Source organism: Sphaerodactylus townsendi, linkage group LG10 (assembly GCF_021028975.2).
Source record: "Sphaerodactylus townsendi isolate TG3544 linkage group LG10, MPM_Stown_v2.3, whole genome shotgun sequence".
Lineage (NCBI taxonomy): Eukaryota > Metazoa > Chordata > Lepidosauria > Squamata > Sphaerodactylidae > Sphaerodactylus > Sphaerodactylus townsendi.
Window position 1 is genome coordinate 6,907,017 of NC_059434.1, and position 17,138 is coordinate 6,924,154.

Below are 17,138 nucleotides of genomic sequence, written 5' to 3' on the forward strand. Positions count from 1 at the left end.
TACCCCGAAGAGAAGCAGAAAATACTGTCAATATAGGGCAGGGCAGTTATTTATTTATTTAAAAGGCGCGCCCTGCCTGCCTCTCGACTTTCAGAAGGCCTTTATTTAGGAAATCAATAAGGATAAAAATACTTTGCACACACTATATATAAATAGTAGGCACACCAAGGCCACAGACAAGGAGCGTTCAAAGGGACAGACGACTAAATCTATTTGGCTTAGGCATTCGACAGAGAGTACAGTCAGAAGAGCTTTCTCAGACGAAGTCCCATCCCTGATGCCCACTGGCCTGACCTCCAAATGGGAAGGGGGCAGAGCCGGACCTCAAAAGAGGTCCCTCTGTATGGGAATGTTGTGCCCAGAAACAGGAGGGTCTGCCCGACTCCTAAGGGAGGTGGGGTGGCAAAGAACGGCAGACAGGAGGCTTTGGAAATAATTAATTAATTTTATTCCGACAGGGCGACCAGCAGCCTGGCAAGGAACCCAACCAAATGACAAAAAGGGCCCTTTTTACAGGCAAAAGCCTGAGGAAGGAAATTCAACTGACACTGTTCAAAGATGTTCAAAGATTTACATACTGCAAATAACACACTGTAATTAAACATCCTTCATTATCTCTTGAGTATCAGGATGCTTGATGGTGAAACTGTGCAATAACAAAGGGTAAGGAGGACCCAGTCACAAAGTTGGGGTCTGCTCTGAAATCTAGCAATGCTTGTTTTCTCTGAAGGGCTAATAGTCTTGATCCATTGCATTTCACCATTGCATTTCACCATAATCTACTACAAGTTTATAAACTTTCCAGGCCATTCTAATATAAGAGGAAGAGGAGGAAGAGGAAGAGGAAGAGGAAGAGGAAGAGGAAGAGGAAGAGGAAGAAGAAGAAGAAGAAGAAGAAGAAGAAGAAGAGTTTCGATTTAGGGGACTCAAAGGGGCTTACAAACTCCTTTCCCTTCCCCCCTCACAACAAACACCCTGTGAGGTAGGTGTGGCTGAGAGAGCTCAGAAGTACTGTGACTAGCCCACGGACACTCAGCTGTCGTGTGTGGGAGTGCACAGGCTAATCTGAATTCTCCAGATAAGCCTCCACAGCTCAAGTGGCAGAGCAGGGAATCAAACCCGGTTCCTCCAGATTAGAGTACACCTACTCTTAACCACTACGCCACTGCTGCCCCAGCAAGATGGAGATAACAACCCATAGGCTGGGGACTGGAATAGCTTTTGAAGGGTTTGCTAATTCTCCTCCTGAGCAATTTACCCAAACACAACTGCCCTGGATCTTTCCCCGCACACTATATACACACAGGCTCATGCAAAGTTGACAATAGGCCCAGCCAGAGTAACAAAGAAAGCTGAATCTAACCCCCCCATTTGACCCACACCAAATGTGCTTTACAAATTGTATAACATTTGCACTACAGAGTTTCAAGAAACCTGGGAATGTTTGCACATTCCCGCAGGAGGGCTGGCGCCAGGGAATTGCCAGGGAGGGGAGAGGGAAACAGGAAAGCATTTACAGGAAACATTTGCAATTCTTACACAGCAAGACATCTGGGCACTGACAGGCTTGGTCCTGACACTGTGGTGGTATCCCATCCAAGTAGTAACCAGGTCTGGCCCTGCTTAGCCTCTGAGATATGGTACTCCCATTTACACAGTCTAATTTTGCTGTGGGACCTCTCGAGGATGCTTCTGTGTATGTGGACATTCACAGCCAAGCTATCTTTGGAGCTTGTAATACGATAGGATACAACTGAAATAAACATGCAGTAAATGAAATTACAGAGCACAAAGTGCTTTGAAACAGCCAGTATTTCAGAGTACCACACAGTTTAAGCTTTCACAGTGATCCAGTCGCGCAACCAGTAAGCGTTGTGTAGGAGTAGACAGACTCCCCCAAAACAGAACAGAGTGGATTATTTATTTATTTATTTATTACTTAGATTTTTATACCGCCCTATCCAGTGGTGGCATCCAAAAATTTTAGTAACAGGTTCCCTCGCCAGCCCCCCCTCAGCAAGGGGGGCAGAGGCGTACCTAGGCAAACCTGAGCCCTGGGCAAAACCTGAATTGGATGCCCCCCCCCATGGGCAGCCACCCCACCACCACCACCCCCAATTTTTTTGCACCAGGTCATTTCTAAATCATCATCACATTATAGAAAATGCCCCAACTCACAAATCTGAACACAGCAATGGTGAAGCACACAGGTTCTTTGATAAAGACTGGTGAGATAAAAGGTACGAAAGGCTGAGAATCAATGAATTGCAGTACATGAAAGGGATTAACCCAGTTCAGGGAGTTACATTATGAGTCGCAATTGCTATATGGAACCTTCACGTTCAAAGGCAGGAGGCCTCTCGGGCAGGCGAGGGCGTGGAGGTGGAAAAGCGGACCCAATTAGTAACCCCCTCTCGGCACACACAAATAATTAGTAACCCACTCTCGGGAACTGGTGAGAACCTGCTGGATCCCACCTCTGACCCTATCCCTGAGGGACTCCGGGCGGTGTACAACATTAAGGGGGTGAACAGATCTCATGGCATTCAGGAGGCCCCTGAGGACAGGTGATCGTGGAAGAACCCCACCTGCCTCCCAAACATTTGTTATAATATAGACAGAAGTGAAGAGAGTATTGCGAAACTTAAGTTCAGTGTGGAAATCCAACCGTAGATTCTTGGCATTGCCCGTCAAGTGTGACGAAGGACTTGGGGGTGTGCCCAGTGGTGGGATTCAAATAATTTAACAACCGGTCGTGCCCCCTGAGGAAGTGGGGTATCCTGGGATTCCTTTCTAACTCACACCCAAGCGTCGTTCGTTGTTGTGTTACAGTTATGGGATTTCTTACGTTTGCCATCCATTATGCAAAAGGAACAGATGTGAAAACAGCCATATGGGTTAGGTTCACGGCCTAGTGATATTTAAAGCCAGGAGACTTAGTATAAATAACTGTGGCTGGGTCCACAAACATTCCAGATAAATTAACTGCAAGGAAACAGAGATCACAACATATTCCAAGAGCAGAGAAACAAATATTTCAAACCGTGAGCGGGCGTGAATTCGCCCCTTGTGAATTCTCCGTACCAACATTCCCTCTCCCCTCCCCTTTTTTATGGTAGCCAAAGTAAATTGACTGCCTGGCTCTTCCACCCTGAGGGAGCAATAACTAACCAGGGTATGTGAATATTACTTAATTATTCAACGACGGCTGGGAAATGGCAGGAAATTGGATTAAATAATTCTGCACTCCACCAACTGTGAGTAATGGTTCAGGTAATTTATCCCTTAATTGCTGGCCCCTGATAGCAGGACAGTTTGAGATCATTTCAGAAACCTAAGCATTTCCCTTTGTGATGGGCAACCCTCTGCCCGTTTAACTTGCCTCTGTCATGAATGCCGCAGAGACTATGCTGCTTTATTGAGTCAGCCTTTTCTAGAACTATGACGACTGAGGCTGAGATTAAGCTTGGGAGAGCCACTCTTGTCTCACCTCGGTCTTGGGTTCTTTTCCCTCCTAATGACTCCAGACCAGCTGATTGTTCAAGGATTTATTGTAAAAGTTCAAAACAAAGAAATAAAACATAAATGCAATAAGAGATTGCTCAACTGGTCACATTCCTTTTGGTTCCTTGTCCCCATTCCGGGAACCCATGGCCCAGAGATGCTTCTCTGACCACGTCTCAAGATGGAATTCAAAAACCTTTGTTTTCCCCTTCTCAGGAAAACTCTGTTCAGGCCATGAGGTAACTTAGGCCTTTGAAGTTTCATCCTAGCACCTCTGCATAGTTTCCTGTCCTCCCTCCAGGAGATCAAAAGGCAAAGATGCTTTTCACAGTCATATGTGACTTCCCTTTACTGTAGCGATAGCATCATTCCATGACACGCCCCTTTTTGAGATGAAGTCTGTAAACTCCATGTTCACATACTTCAGCTTCCTAATAATACTGGTTGCATAATATCACATGTTTCTAGCTAATACATAGTTCAGCTAACTATTTTCCATCACAAGAACAATGCTGAAGGTGCACCTTTTTAACATGCAAGTGTTCCTGCCAAACATTATTTTTTGTTAACTTAATTTATACCCCGCCTCTTTCCAATAGGAACCTACAGCAGTGTCCATTGTTCACCTCTCCTCTCCACGATGCTCTCAACACTGTCAGTTAGGTTAGGCTGAGAGCATGCGATTGGCCCACGGTCACCCAGGAGGCTTCCAGAAAGGAAAGAGGATTTCAATCAGTGGCCATTTGCTCACATGTGGTCTCCTTCACACTGGGGCTTTCCCCACTGACAGAGTTGAACTGGTTTCCACCTAGGTTCGCCTCAGTGAATCCCCACTGCCACCGAGCTCAACATTGTTTTGTCTCAGTTCCACCACCCCCCCCCCCAGAACTGCGACATCCTTGTCGCAGTTATGAACTACACTTTTCTGCCGGAACAAGGTCGATACCGCTTCGAGCCTTCGAAGTGGGGAAGCATCGAAACGACACCTCGTCCGTTCAACCAATCACGAGCTGCTTTTGTGGCATGCGCAGAACGGGAGAGTCGTGGCGGGCAGAAAGCACATGTAACTGTAAACTGTAAACTGTTAAAAAAAGAACGCTCCCGTTTCCCACCGTAACACAAGCACCAATCACGATCGAGGAGCGAAACAGGCACCAAGATGATCCCGCCCACTTAGCTCAGTTCCAGGAGGCCAACTCAGTTGCTGTGGGGACAGCCTGGAATCGCCCTCCACTGAAGGGAACCGAGTCGACCTTAGCTCCCTTCTGTAGTGGGGAAAGCCCCTTTGTGTGTGCATTTCCTTTGGGTTGGATTCCTGTTTATGCACAGATATTCCCCTCTTAGGCATTTACCCCACTCTCAGATCTGAGAATCCCCACATTTTCCAAATGCTCAGTAAACATGACATTTTTTTTCTCCCTTTGCAGGGAAAGTGAAGCAGATTCCCTTGGGGTACGATTCCCTTGGGTTTTCTCCTCCCAGTCTTTCCCCGCCCACTGCACAGCAGTTTCTCCTACTCCACTGCTCACCACCCTCCCATGCCTCCTCCATGTTGGGACTATCGGAAATTTTTTGAGGGATTGCTTTAAAAAAAATTCAGTGCTGTCTATCAATGGTGCAGTGAACCAAGTAAAACTGACAAGACTCAGGGGGAACATTTTATGCCAAATGTAAGGGCTATTATTATTATTGTTGTTGTTGTTAATTCGATTTGATAAACTGCCCTACCCCAGAAGGGCTCAGGGCGGTATGCAACAAAACAACAAACACAATAAAACAAATCAAATAATCCCAGTTAAAAATAATACAAAACCTTAAAACTATAGCAGCAGTAACCTTAAGAACATAAGAACATAAGAACATGCCAGCTGGATCAGACCAGAGTCCATCTAGTCCAGCTTTCTGCTACTCGCAGTGGCCCACCAGGTGCCTTTGGGAGCTCACATGCAGGATGTGAAAGCAATGGCCTTCTGCTGCTGCTGCTGCTGCTCCTGAGCACCTGGACTGTTAAGGCATTTGCAATCTCAGATCAAGGAGGATCAAGAGATTGGTAGCCATAGATTGACTTCTCCTCCATAAATCTGTCCAAGCCCTTTTTAAAGCTATCCAGGTTAGTGGCCATCACCACCTCCTGTGGCAGCATATTCCAAACACCAATCATGCGTTGTGTGAAAAAGTGTTTCCTTTTATTAGTCCTAATTCTTCCCCCCAGCATTTTCCTTCAATAAATAATTAATAACAAGAGACGTCTGGCATCACATCCCAGTGATCAAACCCTGGGAGGGGTTTGGCAAGATGGTTGAATACACAGCCAGTGCACAGGGCAATAAGAGGGGCGGGCTCAGTGGCCGCCCCCCCAAAAATGTTGCTATCAACCCCCCCCCCCAAACACACACACTAATTTAGTTATGGCACAAGAAGTATTAATCAATTTTTAAAAATTCTGTTGGAACTGTGAAACAGGAAGAATACCTGAACACCCCATCCTAATATTCACACTTGAAGGATTCACAGTAGAGAACTTTCCTGTCATTCACTACACTTACCTACATTGAACTGCATCATGTATATTGCGCTGATATTTATGCTTGAAGTATTCTGTCATAGTGGAGAACCTTGTGGTCATTACGTTCATTTATATTGTCTCCATTACATTTGGGATTATTGGTTTCCCTGTTGCGGAATTGCATTGGTCCTTTTCCAGCCCAGTTTGTTGTGAATGTTCTTTTTGCTCTCTGTGTACTATCTCCTTATTGCGCTCTTATTGACATATCTTTTTACATCCATAAGGAGCAGCAGTAACGTAGTTAAGAGAAGGTGTACTGGATTTGATTCCCATCTGGCTGGGCCTATTGATTTGATTTGATTCCCATCTGGCTGGGCCTTCATTTCCCATCTGAAACGGACCTGTTATTGTCCACTTTGCTGGAGCCTATTATTGTGCATGAATTGATGGGAAAGATCCAGAGACAGTTGTAGCCCGGGTAAATTGCTCAGGAGGAGAATTAGCAAACCCTTCAAAAGCTATCTCCTCCTCCTCCTCCTCCTCCTCCTCCTCCTCCTCCTCTTCTTCTTCTTCTTCTTCTTCTTCTTCTTCTTCTTCTTCTTCTTCGCTAATACAGCACCTTCTTCCTTCTTGTACCTTCTTCTTCTTCTTCTTCTTCTTCTTCTTCTTCCTCTTCCTCTACCCCCCCCACCCCCCCCCCCCCCCCCCCCCCCCCCCCCACCCCCCCCCCCCCCCCCCCCCCCCCCACCCCCCCCCCCCCCCCCCCCACCCCCCCCCCCCCCCCCCCCCCCCCCCCCCCCCCCCCCTCCCCCCACCCCCACCACCGCCACCCCCCCCCCCCCCCCCCCCCCCCCCCCCCCACCCCCCCCCCCCCCCACCCCCCCCCCCCCCCACCCCCCCCCCCCCCCACACCCCCCGCCCCCCCACCCCCCCCCCCCCCCACCGCCACCCCCCCCCTCTCTACCCCCCCCCCCCCCCGCCCCCCCCCCTCCCGTCCTCCCCCCCCCCCCACCCTCCCCCCCCCTCCCCCCCCCCCCCCTCTAAAAACCCCCCCCCCCCCCCACCCCCCCCCCCCCCCCACCCCCCCATCTGTATTTTGTTTTACCATGTTGGCTATTTCCATGTATATACTCTGGTTTTAATCTGCAGTAATAAAATGTCTTTCCTGTTCAGGGAAGCAGACTGTGTCTGAAATCCCACCCACACGCTAAGAATGCTGTTACATGTTAAAGGACATCCACTCAAGGGGAGAGCTAAGGTAATTGGAAGTTCTGCCCTTTGTGCGTGCTCAGAGGCACTGGTTAATGCAAGGCTGGGTTTTATATCTTGGGGTGGTGGCACGAAGGGAGAACACACTTTTACACGCAAGTGAACATGGTACATACATATGAGAACACACAAATCCAGGGCAGGAATGTGACAGGTACACCAGCAAATGGCTGTTATAGGGGATGGAGGGTCTAGCCCAACACTGGTGGGAGGGTCGCCCAACATCCTCTTACAATGGAGGAAGATATTTCCTAGAGGGTACTCCTTGTAAATCCAGTTATGTCTTTTGGGATTTTCAGAAGCACTTCCTGGTTCAACGAGATGGAGAAAAGCTCTTTGCTTTAGGGCAGTGACGGCGAACCTTTTCGAGACCGAGTGCCCAACTTGCAACCCAAAACCCACTTATTTATCGCAAAGTGCCAACATGGCAATTTAACCTGAATACTTAGGTTTTAGTTTAGAAAAAAACGGTTGACTCAGAGGTGTGCGTTACTCGGGAGTAAGCTTGGTGGTAGTTAGTGGTTTTGCTTTGAAGCAACCATGCAACTCTTCCAACGGGTGAATCATGACCCTAGGAGGATTTACTTAGAAGCAAGCCCCATTGCCAGCAACCAAGCTTACTCCCAGGTAAAGGATCGTGCTTTAGTTCTTCACGTGAAAATCAGTGGGGTTTAACAGCGCTTAACAGGGTTACCTACACTGCTACCCCAAAACTAGGTCTTAGGTTTAATGCTAATAATCTATCCCAGTGGCTCAGGCCAGCCTTCCTGTGTGTGTGGGGGGGTGGGGGCTCTGTTTGCGCGTGCCCACAGAGAGGGCTCTGAGTGCCACCTCTGGCACCTGTGCCATAGGTTCGCCACCACTGCTTTAGGGAAAAGACGATTTTGTGAGAAGGCAGTGAGGACCAGGGAACAGGCTGGCAGGTATTACAGTCAAGGACTCCTCGGCAGGTCTGTGTATGAAATCTGGGCTCCTTTAGGTCAAAAGACGTAACACCTTCATGTAAAGAATTCCCACACTGCTATGAGCACATCCACAAAGTTGTTGGAGTGGTTAGGTCACTTCCTGTTGCTGAATCACCAACTAGCTCTGCTTTTTTTTCTTAGCAATAAAAAACACGGAATGGAATGGAAGTGATTCTTGGGAGAAACGTCCTGTTCTGATTTATCCGCACCCAGCTTGTCACATAAGTCTTGCGGGAACCGACCTGTCAGCACTAAAAAGAGCTGTTCCAGCAGCAGACCTCATTAGCCGAGTAAAAGGTGTCTTGAGAAGGTGTGGGGAGAAATAAAAAAGATAAAGGGAAAACGCTGAAGAATCGGAAGACTGTCCTACTTTTGATGGGCAAGAGACAACACGCGCTGATATATCAAACAGCCTTCTGCCAATACCTGGCAAGAAACAGGAACAGTTTGAACCAGAGGAGAAAACCTGTGAACCAAACGCAGCCGATCAGCCGCATATACTGTGTTTCCCGGAATATAAGACAGTGTCTTATATTAATTTTTGCTCCCAAAGATGCGCTATGTCTTATTTTCAGGGGATGTCTTATTTTTCCTGTGTTCTGTTCGTCGGGCATGCTTCCAAACAAAAACTTTGCTACGTCTTACTTTCGGGGGATGCCTTATATTTTGCACTTCAGCAAACCCTCTACTATGTCTTATTTTTGGGGGGATGTCTTATATTTGGGGAAACAGGGTAGGAGCTCAGGACATTCCCGGCTCTTGCTCTCACTTTAAGATTGCAATAACCTGGCAGGCTACGATCCTTGGTTTTTCCTGAGACTTCAAAGAAATAACATGGGGGAAAAAAACTTTTCCTCTTCTAGACTGTGGTAATCTTGACAGGAACTGGCGAGTCAGTAAGCAATTAAGCAATTGCTCATGAAAGCCATATAAATCATCCAACGCTAATTCCGGACAGGTCTTGAGATCCGCCCTGCTCCATCCAACCTTCATTACTGTGCTACATATTGCTTACCAATGCAAAATATCACAAAGAGAGATGCATTAAAAAGGTCTCGACCTCGGTTACTTTGCGAGACGTTATCGGCCTCTTGAAGCTCTTATTATTTAGTGCCTGAATTATTCCCAAATTATGTTCAGAGGAGGAAGAACAAAATGGTCAAATCCTTTTCTGTGCGACAGAAGTGATCGTACATAATTAAATGAGTCAAACATTGCTGCTTCGATCTCCCTTGGCCATTACTTTCGATCTGGATCCTCTCCCCACTGGTGTTGTATTCCCTCCCCCCCCTCTCCTCAAATACTTCCTGCACTTATCTAAGATTACATTGTCTGGCGTTCCAGAGACAAGACACAGAAAGCCTGGCTTGTTTACTAGGCAGCTCTGCTAATCACCCAAGGGACTAATCACACAAGGAATAAGAAAGTAGGGCATCACGTTTGGGCAACCAGTTTGAGAAACAGAGAAGTAAAAAATATGATCTTTTGCCACGTTGCTTACGATATTAACAGCCCACGAATACCTCGATTTTTCCGTGGACTTCCAACCAACCAACCAACCAACCCCCCCCCCCCCCCCCCCGGTTTGATTCTGAACATGTTTCCAAAAACCTTTTGCTTCATTGTTTTTTAAAACACTTTTGCCACGACGTTTCCCCCCAAATGCTTCCAAGTTAGCTCCCCTTATAGTGCGATCATACTGATTCGAACATTTATCTCTCACCAAAACTCCATTTCATTATCCACCCCATCTGTGTGGTCACTGTTTACACACACACACACACACACACACACACACACACACACACACACACACACACACACACACACACACTCCGACTCTCACTTTTTACCATTTCTTGCAGTCTCCTGCTCCCCCATTTTTTAGCGAAACTATGAATTATCGCTACAGAGCATGTGTGGAAAACAGCACAAAACAAAGGCGGCCGGGAAACAACGTTCCAAGGAAGGGAGTGCGGACAAACGTAGTAGAAAACGATGGGATTAAAAACACCTTTGAAATGGGGTAAGTGGAGTGTGCGGAAAAGGCCCATGTTGAACAGGAAGCAAATGAAAAGGAGCATGCCTGCTAAAGGTGGAATGTCCCGATACAAACCTTCAACCAATGGGCACGCAGGACTCACCCCCAGGCTAGCCACCACCCTCCCACTGCCGTAAACAAATCGCAGCGCCTACCTGGCAAGGGTGAGGAGCAGAGGCCTCGGGTAAGCCTGGCTGGGGCAGGGGGAGGCTGGTTTTGGGGCACTCTCCTAGGGGGAGGGGGATCCCCCTGCCTGCCCTCCCCCATGTCTGGAGCCCATTTTATTTCATTTTAGGATGGGCTTTACTGCTAGTTCGCATATAATAGGTAACGTAAGGACTGGGAAATAAACCTACCGGTTGCAATTTATTAAAACTTGAACACCAATTTGCGCAAAACCGATCACTATTCTCAAACACTAATAACATTTAGTGGTAAAACATATGATTTTAAAAGTTATAAAATGGGATTTCCATCTGAAATCAGCATCGCCTGGCGACCTTCAGGCGGGTAGCCATGTTGGTTTGCAGAGGAAGGGCGAGATTTGAGTTCCAGAGCAGGTTAACAACCAAGATTTTCAGGGTGTGAAGGGAGATTGGACTCTCAAATTCTGCACAGGCCCAAATCCCCACTGTCGGCCCAGTGACAACACCATTCGGAGGGGGAACTTTCCACGGCTGTTGCCTCCAAATTGAGGCAACGCCGCTCTTCAGCCACCCCACCCCCGATAATGGGTGTTTTGTTGACTCGCTAAATGAGTGAGTCTTTTGGAAAGCAGCGGCGTCCACCCAGTGCCGAGCAAATGGCACCAGGTGGAAGGCTCCATTTTCTGGCACACTTGGGTTTTTTTGTAGCTTACCTCCTCCTCCCTGCATAGCACTGTTGGGATGAGGGGACACGCCCCCTGCCTCCCCGGGCTGTTGCCAGACTACGGGGGCGTTTCCAGTGGTGGGATTCAAATAATTTAACAATTGGTTGTTTGCAAGCACCATTTTAACAGCCGGTTCTGCCGAAGTGGTGCAAACCTGCTGAATCCCACCACTGGGCGTTTCCCCTCGTCCCGATGGAGGCACCGCTGGGGGCCGCAGCACAGAGGTGGGATCCAGCAGGTTCTTACAGGTTCCCGAGAGTAGGTTACTAATTATTTGTGTGTGCCAAGAGGGGGTTACTAATTGGTGGTTTTGCCACGTGGTTTTTGCCTTAGTTACGCCCCTCCTCTCAGCAGTAGCGCGCAGAACTTGAAGCAGTCTAGCGGGAGGTGCACCGGCGTGCGTGGCAGCCTGCGCCTGCGTGCATTCGTTTCCCGCCCAAGGACCAGCGCAGTGGCTGCGTCTTTGCTACAGCCCCGCCCAGGAATGCCCGGCCCTGGAATGCCCGGCCATGCCCCCGTTGTGCCCCGCCCAGCCCCATTGGCGCTACGCCACAGTTTGAATCCCACCACCATGGGAACCTGTTACTAAAAATTTTGGATCCCACCACTGCTGCAGCAGCATCGAAGGTGCCGGCACATAAGTGTGCGAATGGCCCCAGATCGATGCCAATGTCATGTACACCGGCGCCCCTGCCGCTCCCGTGGCCCGTGCAGAATCTGCCCAAATCTTGCTGGGTTTTTGCTACTGGAGTGGAATCCCGCTCTAGTGAGGGTTCAGTAAAAAACCAGGAGGGAATTGCCACCTCCCACAATCCATGTTGGACAGAGATGTCACTCAGTTCTTCCAAACGCAATCATACAATTGTCGCCCCCACGGCGAAACAGAGCCCTGCTGTCTGCTGCCAAAACCTCTACTTAGTATATTAATGAAACAGCAGCATCCTGTGAAACGGAACAAAAATCTATCAGAACATCGTAAACGGCAGCTTTATAGCAAATGCCGGAAATCGTGAATACGTTTTCAAGAAACTTTCAAATATAAATATCCTGCTATATGGGAAAAGGTTCAACAGTACTTTCAAACAGTCCCAGGAGAACTCATGCCCAATAATTTAGCACATGTTCTTGTAAATCCCATTTGGCAGAATAACGTAACGTGTGTGCTACGATGTTCCTAGCACCCTCCTTTTTCATATTTTGAGCTGCAGATGCATTTAAAGTCCAGGGTCATTATAATATTGATGCAGCAGCATAAATATGTAACAATATCAGTTTGGAGAGATGGAGGATTCCACAGGAATTGCCTTCCAAGAGGGAAATGCTTCAAAATTCCGCTGCAAATATTTATGTTTATTTATCTGGAGGGAAAGCAATTCTATCCCATGGGATCAGGGCACGTACCAGTGCAAGGCACACAAAAGCAACCATTAATGCTAGTCTAAGAGAGGGTTGGCAAAAATATAATCAGACTCCAGGGAAGGAGTACCCGTTACCGGCGGCACGGCTGCTGCTTTCTTGGACTGCCTGTGCAGACTACCAGGACTGGGCTACTGTTGTGCTCCAGCACTTCTTTGCATTGACTGAAGAAGAGAATTCACTTGTGAACGACTGATAGAGCACAAAGCTAACATAGTATTCTGCTATGTTACCAAAAAGCTACGTGACCAAAAGGCATGTGCTCCAGCCGCATGCCACCGAGCCCCACCCCCACCCCCCTGCAGGCCAGCTCAGGTGCCCACCTGGGCCTGCCTGCTGTGGTGCCTGCCGCTGAGCCCCACCCCCAGCCTCCGTGCAAGCTGGCTTTTGCCCTCCCCAGGCCCTGCTGGCCTGCACGGAGGGCCGGGGGCGATGCTTGGCCTGCATGGAGGCAGGCACCCCCGCCCCCGAGCCCCACCACCTGGCTTCCGCATAGGCCGGGGCAGGCTTGGCGCTGCCAAGTCACATCCTCGAGCATGGGGGGCTTGGGGGCACCCGGAGAAGGGGTTGTCTCTGGGCACCATTTCCCCCCCAATATGCTCTGGATATCAGAGCCAAGTGACAGGAAGCGGAAGGGGCAGAGTTATGACCTGACAGGTGGGGAGGGGGCTTCACATAACAAGTGTTCACGGTGCACGGAAAGGCTGCATGGTGGCGAGGAGATGGCCTGGGGAGGGAACAGAGCAAAATTTCACTCAGAGGTCACAGCTAGGGCTGGCCGTGAACCTGCCTACACTAAAATGAAACCTCTCGAGTGTTGAGTGATCTCTCATACTTGTCCCGCAGCTTCAGCCCGTGTGCTCAGGGAACATAAGAACATAAGAACAAGCCAGCTGGATCAGACCAGAGTCCATCTAGCCCAGCACTCTGCTACTCGCAGTGGCCCACGAGGTGCCTTTGGGAGCTCACATGCAGGAGGTGAAAGCAATGGCCTTAAGAACATAAGGAAGAGCCTGCTGGATCAGACCAGAGTCCATCTAGTCCAGCTCTGCTACTCGCAGTGGCCCACCAGGTGCCTTTGGGAGCTCACATGCAGGAGGTGAAAGCAATGGCCTTCTGCGACTGTTGCTCCCGAGCACCTGGACTGTTAAGGCATTTGCAATTTGAGATCAAGGAGGATCAAGATTGGTAGCCATAGATCGACTTCTCCTCCATAAATCTGTCCAAGCCTCTTTTAAAGCTATCCAGGTTAGTAGCCATCACCACCTCCTGTGGCAGCATATTCCAAACACCAATCACACGTTGCGTGAAGAAGTGTTTCCTTTTATTAGTCCTAACTCTTCCCCCCAGCATTTTCAATGAATGCCCCCTGGTTCTAGTATTGTGAGAACGAGAGAAAAATTTCTCTCTGTCAACATTTTTTACCCCATGCATAATTTTATAGACTTCAATCATATCCCCCCTCAGACGTCTCCTCTCCAAACTGAAGAGTCCCAAACGCTGCAGCGGAAAAGGCAGGGCATCGTGGCATCGACACTAATAGCAGATCCTTCCAAAAAGTAGCAGACAACTCTTGCGCTAAAAGCTATCATGACCCAGTAAATCTGGGCCACATTGATCCATGCCACAGACACCTCCATATTCGTCCACTATGATATGCTCTATGTAGGTTACCCGAGAAAAAGCTTTGAAGGTTACAAAGGGCCCAGAACATAGCGTCACAGTCAGCTTACACACCTTCAATTCTGCTGCATCTGCACTGGCTACTAATTAGTCCCAAGTCCAATTCAAGGCATTGGTGTTAACTTTTAAACTTCATGGTCTGGGACCCTCATACCTACAGGACCACCTTCCCCATTACAGCCCCCATACTCCCTTTGGCCATCATCTAGGGCAGGGGTAGGTAACCTACGGCTCTCCAGATGTTCATGGACTACAAATCCCATGGACAATGCTGGCAGGGGCTGATGGGACTTGTAGTCCATGAACATCTGGAGAGCCGCAGGTTGCAGACCACTGATCTAGGGGGAGCTTGCAAGTGCCCAGCCTCAATACGGCCCAGTGAACCGTCATCAGGGAAAGAGCCTTCTCAGCTTTGGCCCCTACCCTATGGAGCAGTGTTTCCCAACCTTTTCGAGGTCAGGGTACCCTTGACCTCACTCTTCATATCTCACGGTACCCCTGCCGCCACCCCCCACCTTCCCCTCCCATTGCTCCTGCTTGCCACCCCCCACACCTTCCCCTCCCAGGGTGAAGGGTAGCACTGGGGGTGGTGGTGGCTGTTGACCTTGTGGCAGGCCCTGCCCCATGGGCCAGCTCCATGTCCTTGTTGGCACCGGTGGGAGACACCACAAAAATGAGAGGGGGGCCGGTAGTGTTGCCGCGGTACCCTTGGGACATTCTCACGGCACCTCAGGGTACCACGGAACCCTGGTTGAGAATGGCTGCTATGGAGTGACACTTGTGCCCTACTGGACTTGCTCAGTTTCTTTAGGGCGTGTGAATCCACTAGCAGTGGCGTAGCAGTGGCGTAGGAGGTTAAGAGCTTGTGTATCTAATCTGGAGGAACCGGGTTTGATTCCCCGCTCTGCCGCCTGAGCTGTGGAGGCTTGTCTGGGGAATTCAGATTAGCCTGTGCACTCCCACACACGCCAGCTGGGTGACCCTGGGCTAGTCACAGTTCTTCGGAACTCTCTCAGCCCCACCCACCTCACAGGGTGTTTGTTGTGAGAGGGGAAGGGCAAGGAGATTGTAAGCCCCTTTGAGTCTCCTGCAGGAGAGAAGGGGGGGATAGAAATCCAAACTCCTCCTCCTCCTCCTCCTCCTCCTCCTCCTCCTCCTCTTCTTCTTCTTCTTCTTCTTCTTCTTCTTCTTCTTCTTCTTCTTCTTCTTCTTCTTCTTCTTCTTCATATTTTATGTTATCTACTTTTAGGTTGTTTTTAACTCATCTGTGCTGTTTTAGTTGGAAGTCATCATGAGACCCTTTAGGATGAGTACATAGTAAATAGATAGTAAATAGATAAGAAGTGATGTTGTATATGAGCTTCTGAAGGGTCCAGGCCTGTGGGCTGAGGGTCACAGGATTAGAACTGCAGTAACTTTTTTTTTTGGTTGCTCAATAAATTTGGCTGATTTTCTACAAAGAAGCCCAGAAAAAGAAAGCTAGGCTGCCACACGAATGCAATCAAACTGTTATCGTCCTCTGTCCCCACCCCTGCTGTCTGGTTCACAAGCATCAATCATCAGAATAACAGATAAAATTAAAAAACAGATACTGGCTTTATCTCTGCAAAATACAACATCATTTTACGGCTATGTTGGCAAAAAGATTTTTATCACATCATAAAGCACAGAGAGGAAAGGGATCCAAAGAAATGAAGCAATAAAGCCGGCCCATTACTCTTGGAATTGAATAGAATCCCTCCAAGCCATCTCTCTCTCTATTCCCCCCCCCTATATATATAAATATATATAGAAAAAGAAATATATATAGAAAAAGAAATCGCAGCCATTCCTTTTTACTACATCGCACCACCAGTCTTGGTGACACCTCTTACTTAGGACTTCCAACTTGGCTTAACTGCTGATGAATCAGACCTCGTTATGCTGGATTTATAATGAAATTAGTCATTTTCACAGAGCCAATCCGACATTCTTCAATATAGTCTCCAGGTAGTTATTAATAGCTGGGTCTGATCTTATGTGACATTTTACGCAGCTGCTTTCATCCGGAAGAACCTCAAAGGCTTTTATGTAACTAATTAACATATCACTAATTAATACTAATTATGTAATCGGTAGCAAAATGCCCATCGCTGTAATGGATGGAGAGTGCGTAAACATTGGGTCTGTACAGCAAAAGAGGCCTGTTTGCACATGTGCAATACACATATGTAGCAAGCTCTTGTGATTATATTATCGATGGCTTTTGTGGCCGGAATCAACTAATTGTTGTGGGTTTATCTGGGCTGCGTGGCCATGGTCTGGTCATTTTTGCTCCTAATGTTTTGCCGGCATCGATGGCTGCCTCTGAAGTTACCGGCCATAGATGCAGGAGAAACGTTAGGAGCAAAAACTACCAGACCACGGCCACACAGCCTGGAAAACCCACGACAGCCAGCTCTTGTGATTGTTGCTGAAGGAAAAACAAGAGAAAGATGCTTAAGGACAGCAATAAAACTCTTACAGGTTGCAAATACCTGGCTGTAAGGGGAAGGAGGAAATAAGAGTGAAAGGGAGGTTAAAACTAGAGGAAAGGAGTTGTAGATAAGTCAGCCCATGTGGTACAGTGATGAAAGTATTGGACTAAGATCTAGGATTGGAAATCATGTTTTGTTCACGCAGGGAAAAAAACGCATCCATGCATGTTGATACTCTTACAAAAAAAATACTTATGCATTTGTAGAAGCACACAAGTATATAAAAGAATACTGTCATTATTCAGGGATGAACAGCGAACTCACAAGAAATAGGTCCCAGTAGTCTGCGATGCTCAGGAAACATATAAATAATGTTCCGCTTTTTTGTATAAGACTCTCTCTAAGGTGAAGAACATATTTTTAAAAG

The 17,138-nt window shown here is 48.2% G+C and overlaps 1 protein-coding gene across 1 annotated transcript in view; it reads right to left on the reverse strand.

The window, feature by feature from the left end:
* The window catches only part of FAM184B (family with sequence similarity 184 member B), an 84,198-nt gene that overhangs the window by 59,095 nt on the left and 7,965 nt on the right, over nt 1–17,138 (reverse strand). The gene's annotated exons all lie outside the window — the stretch shown is intronic.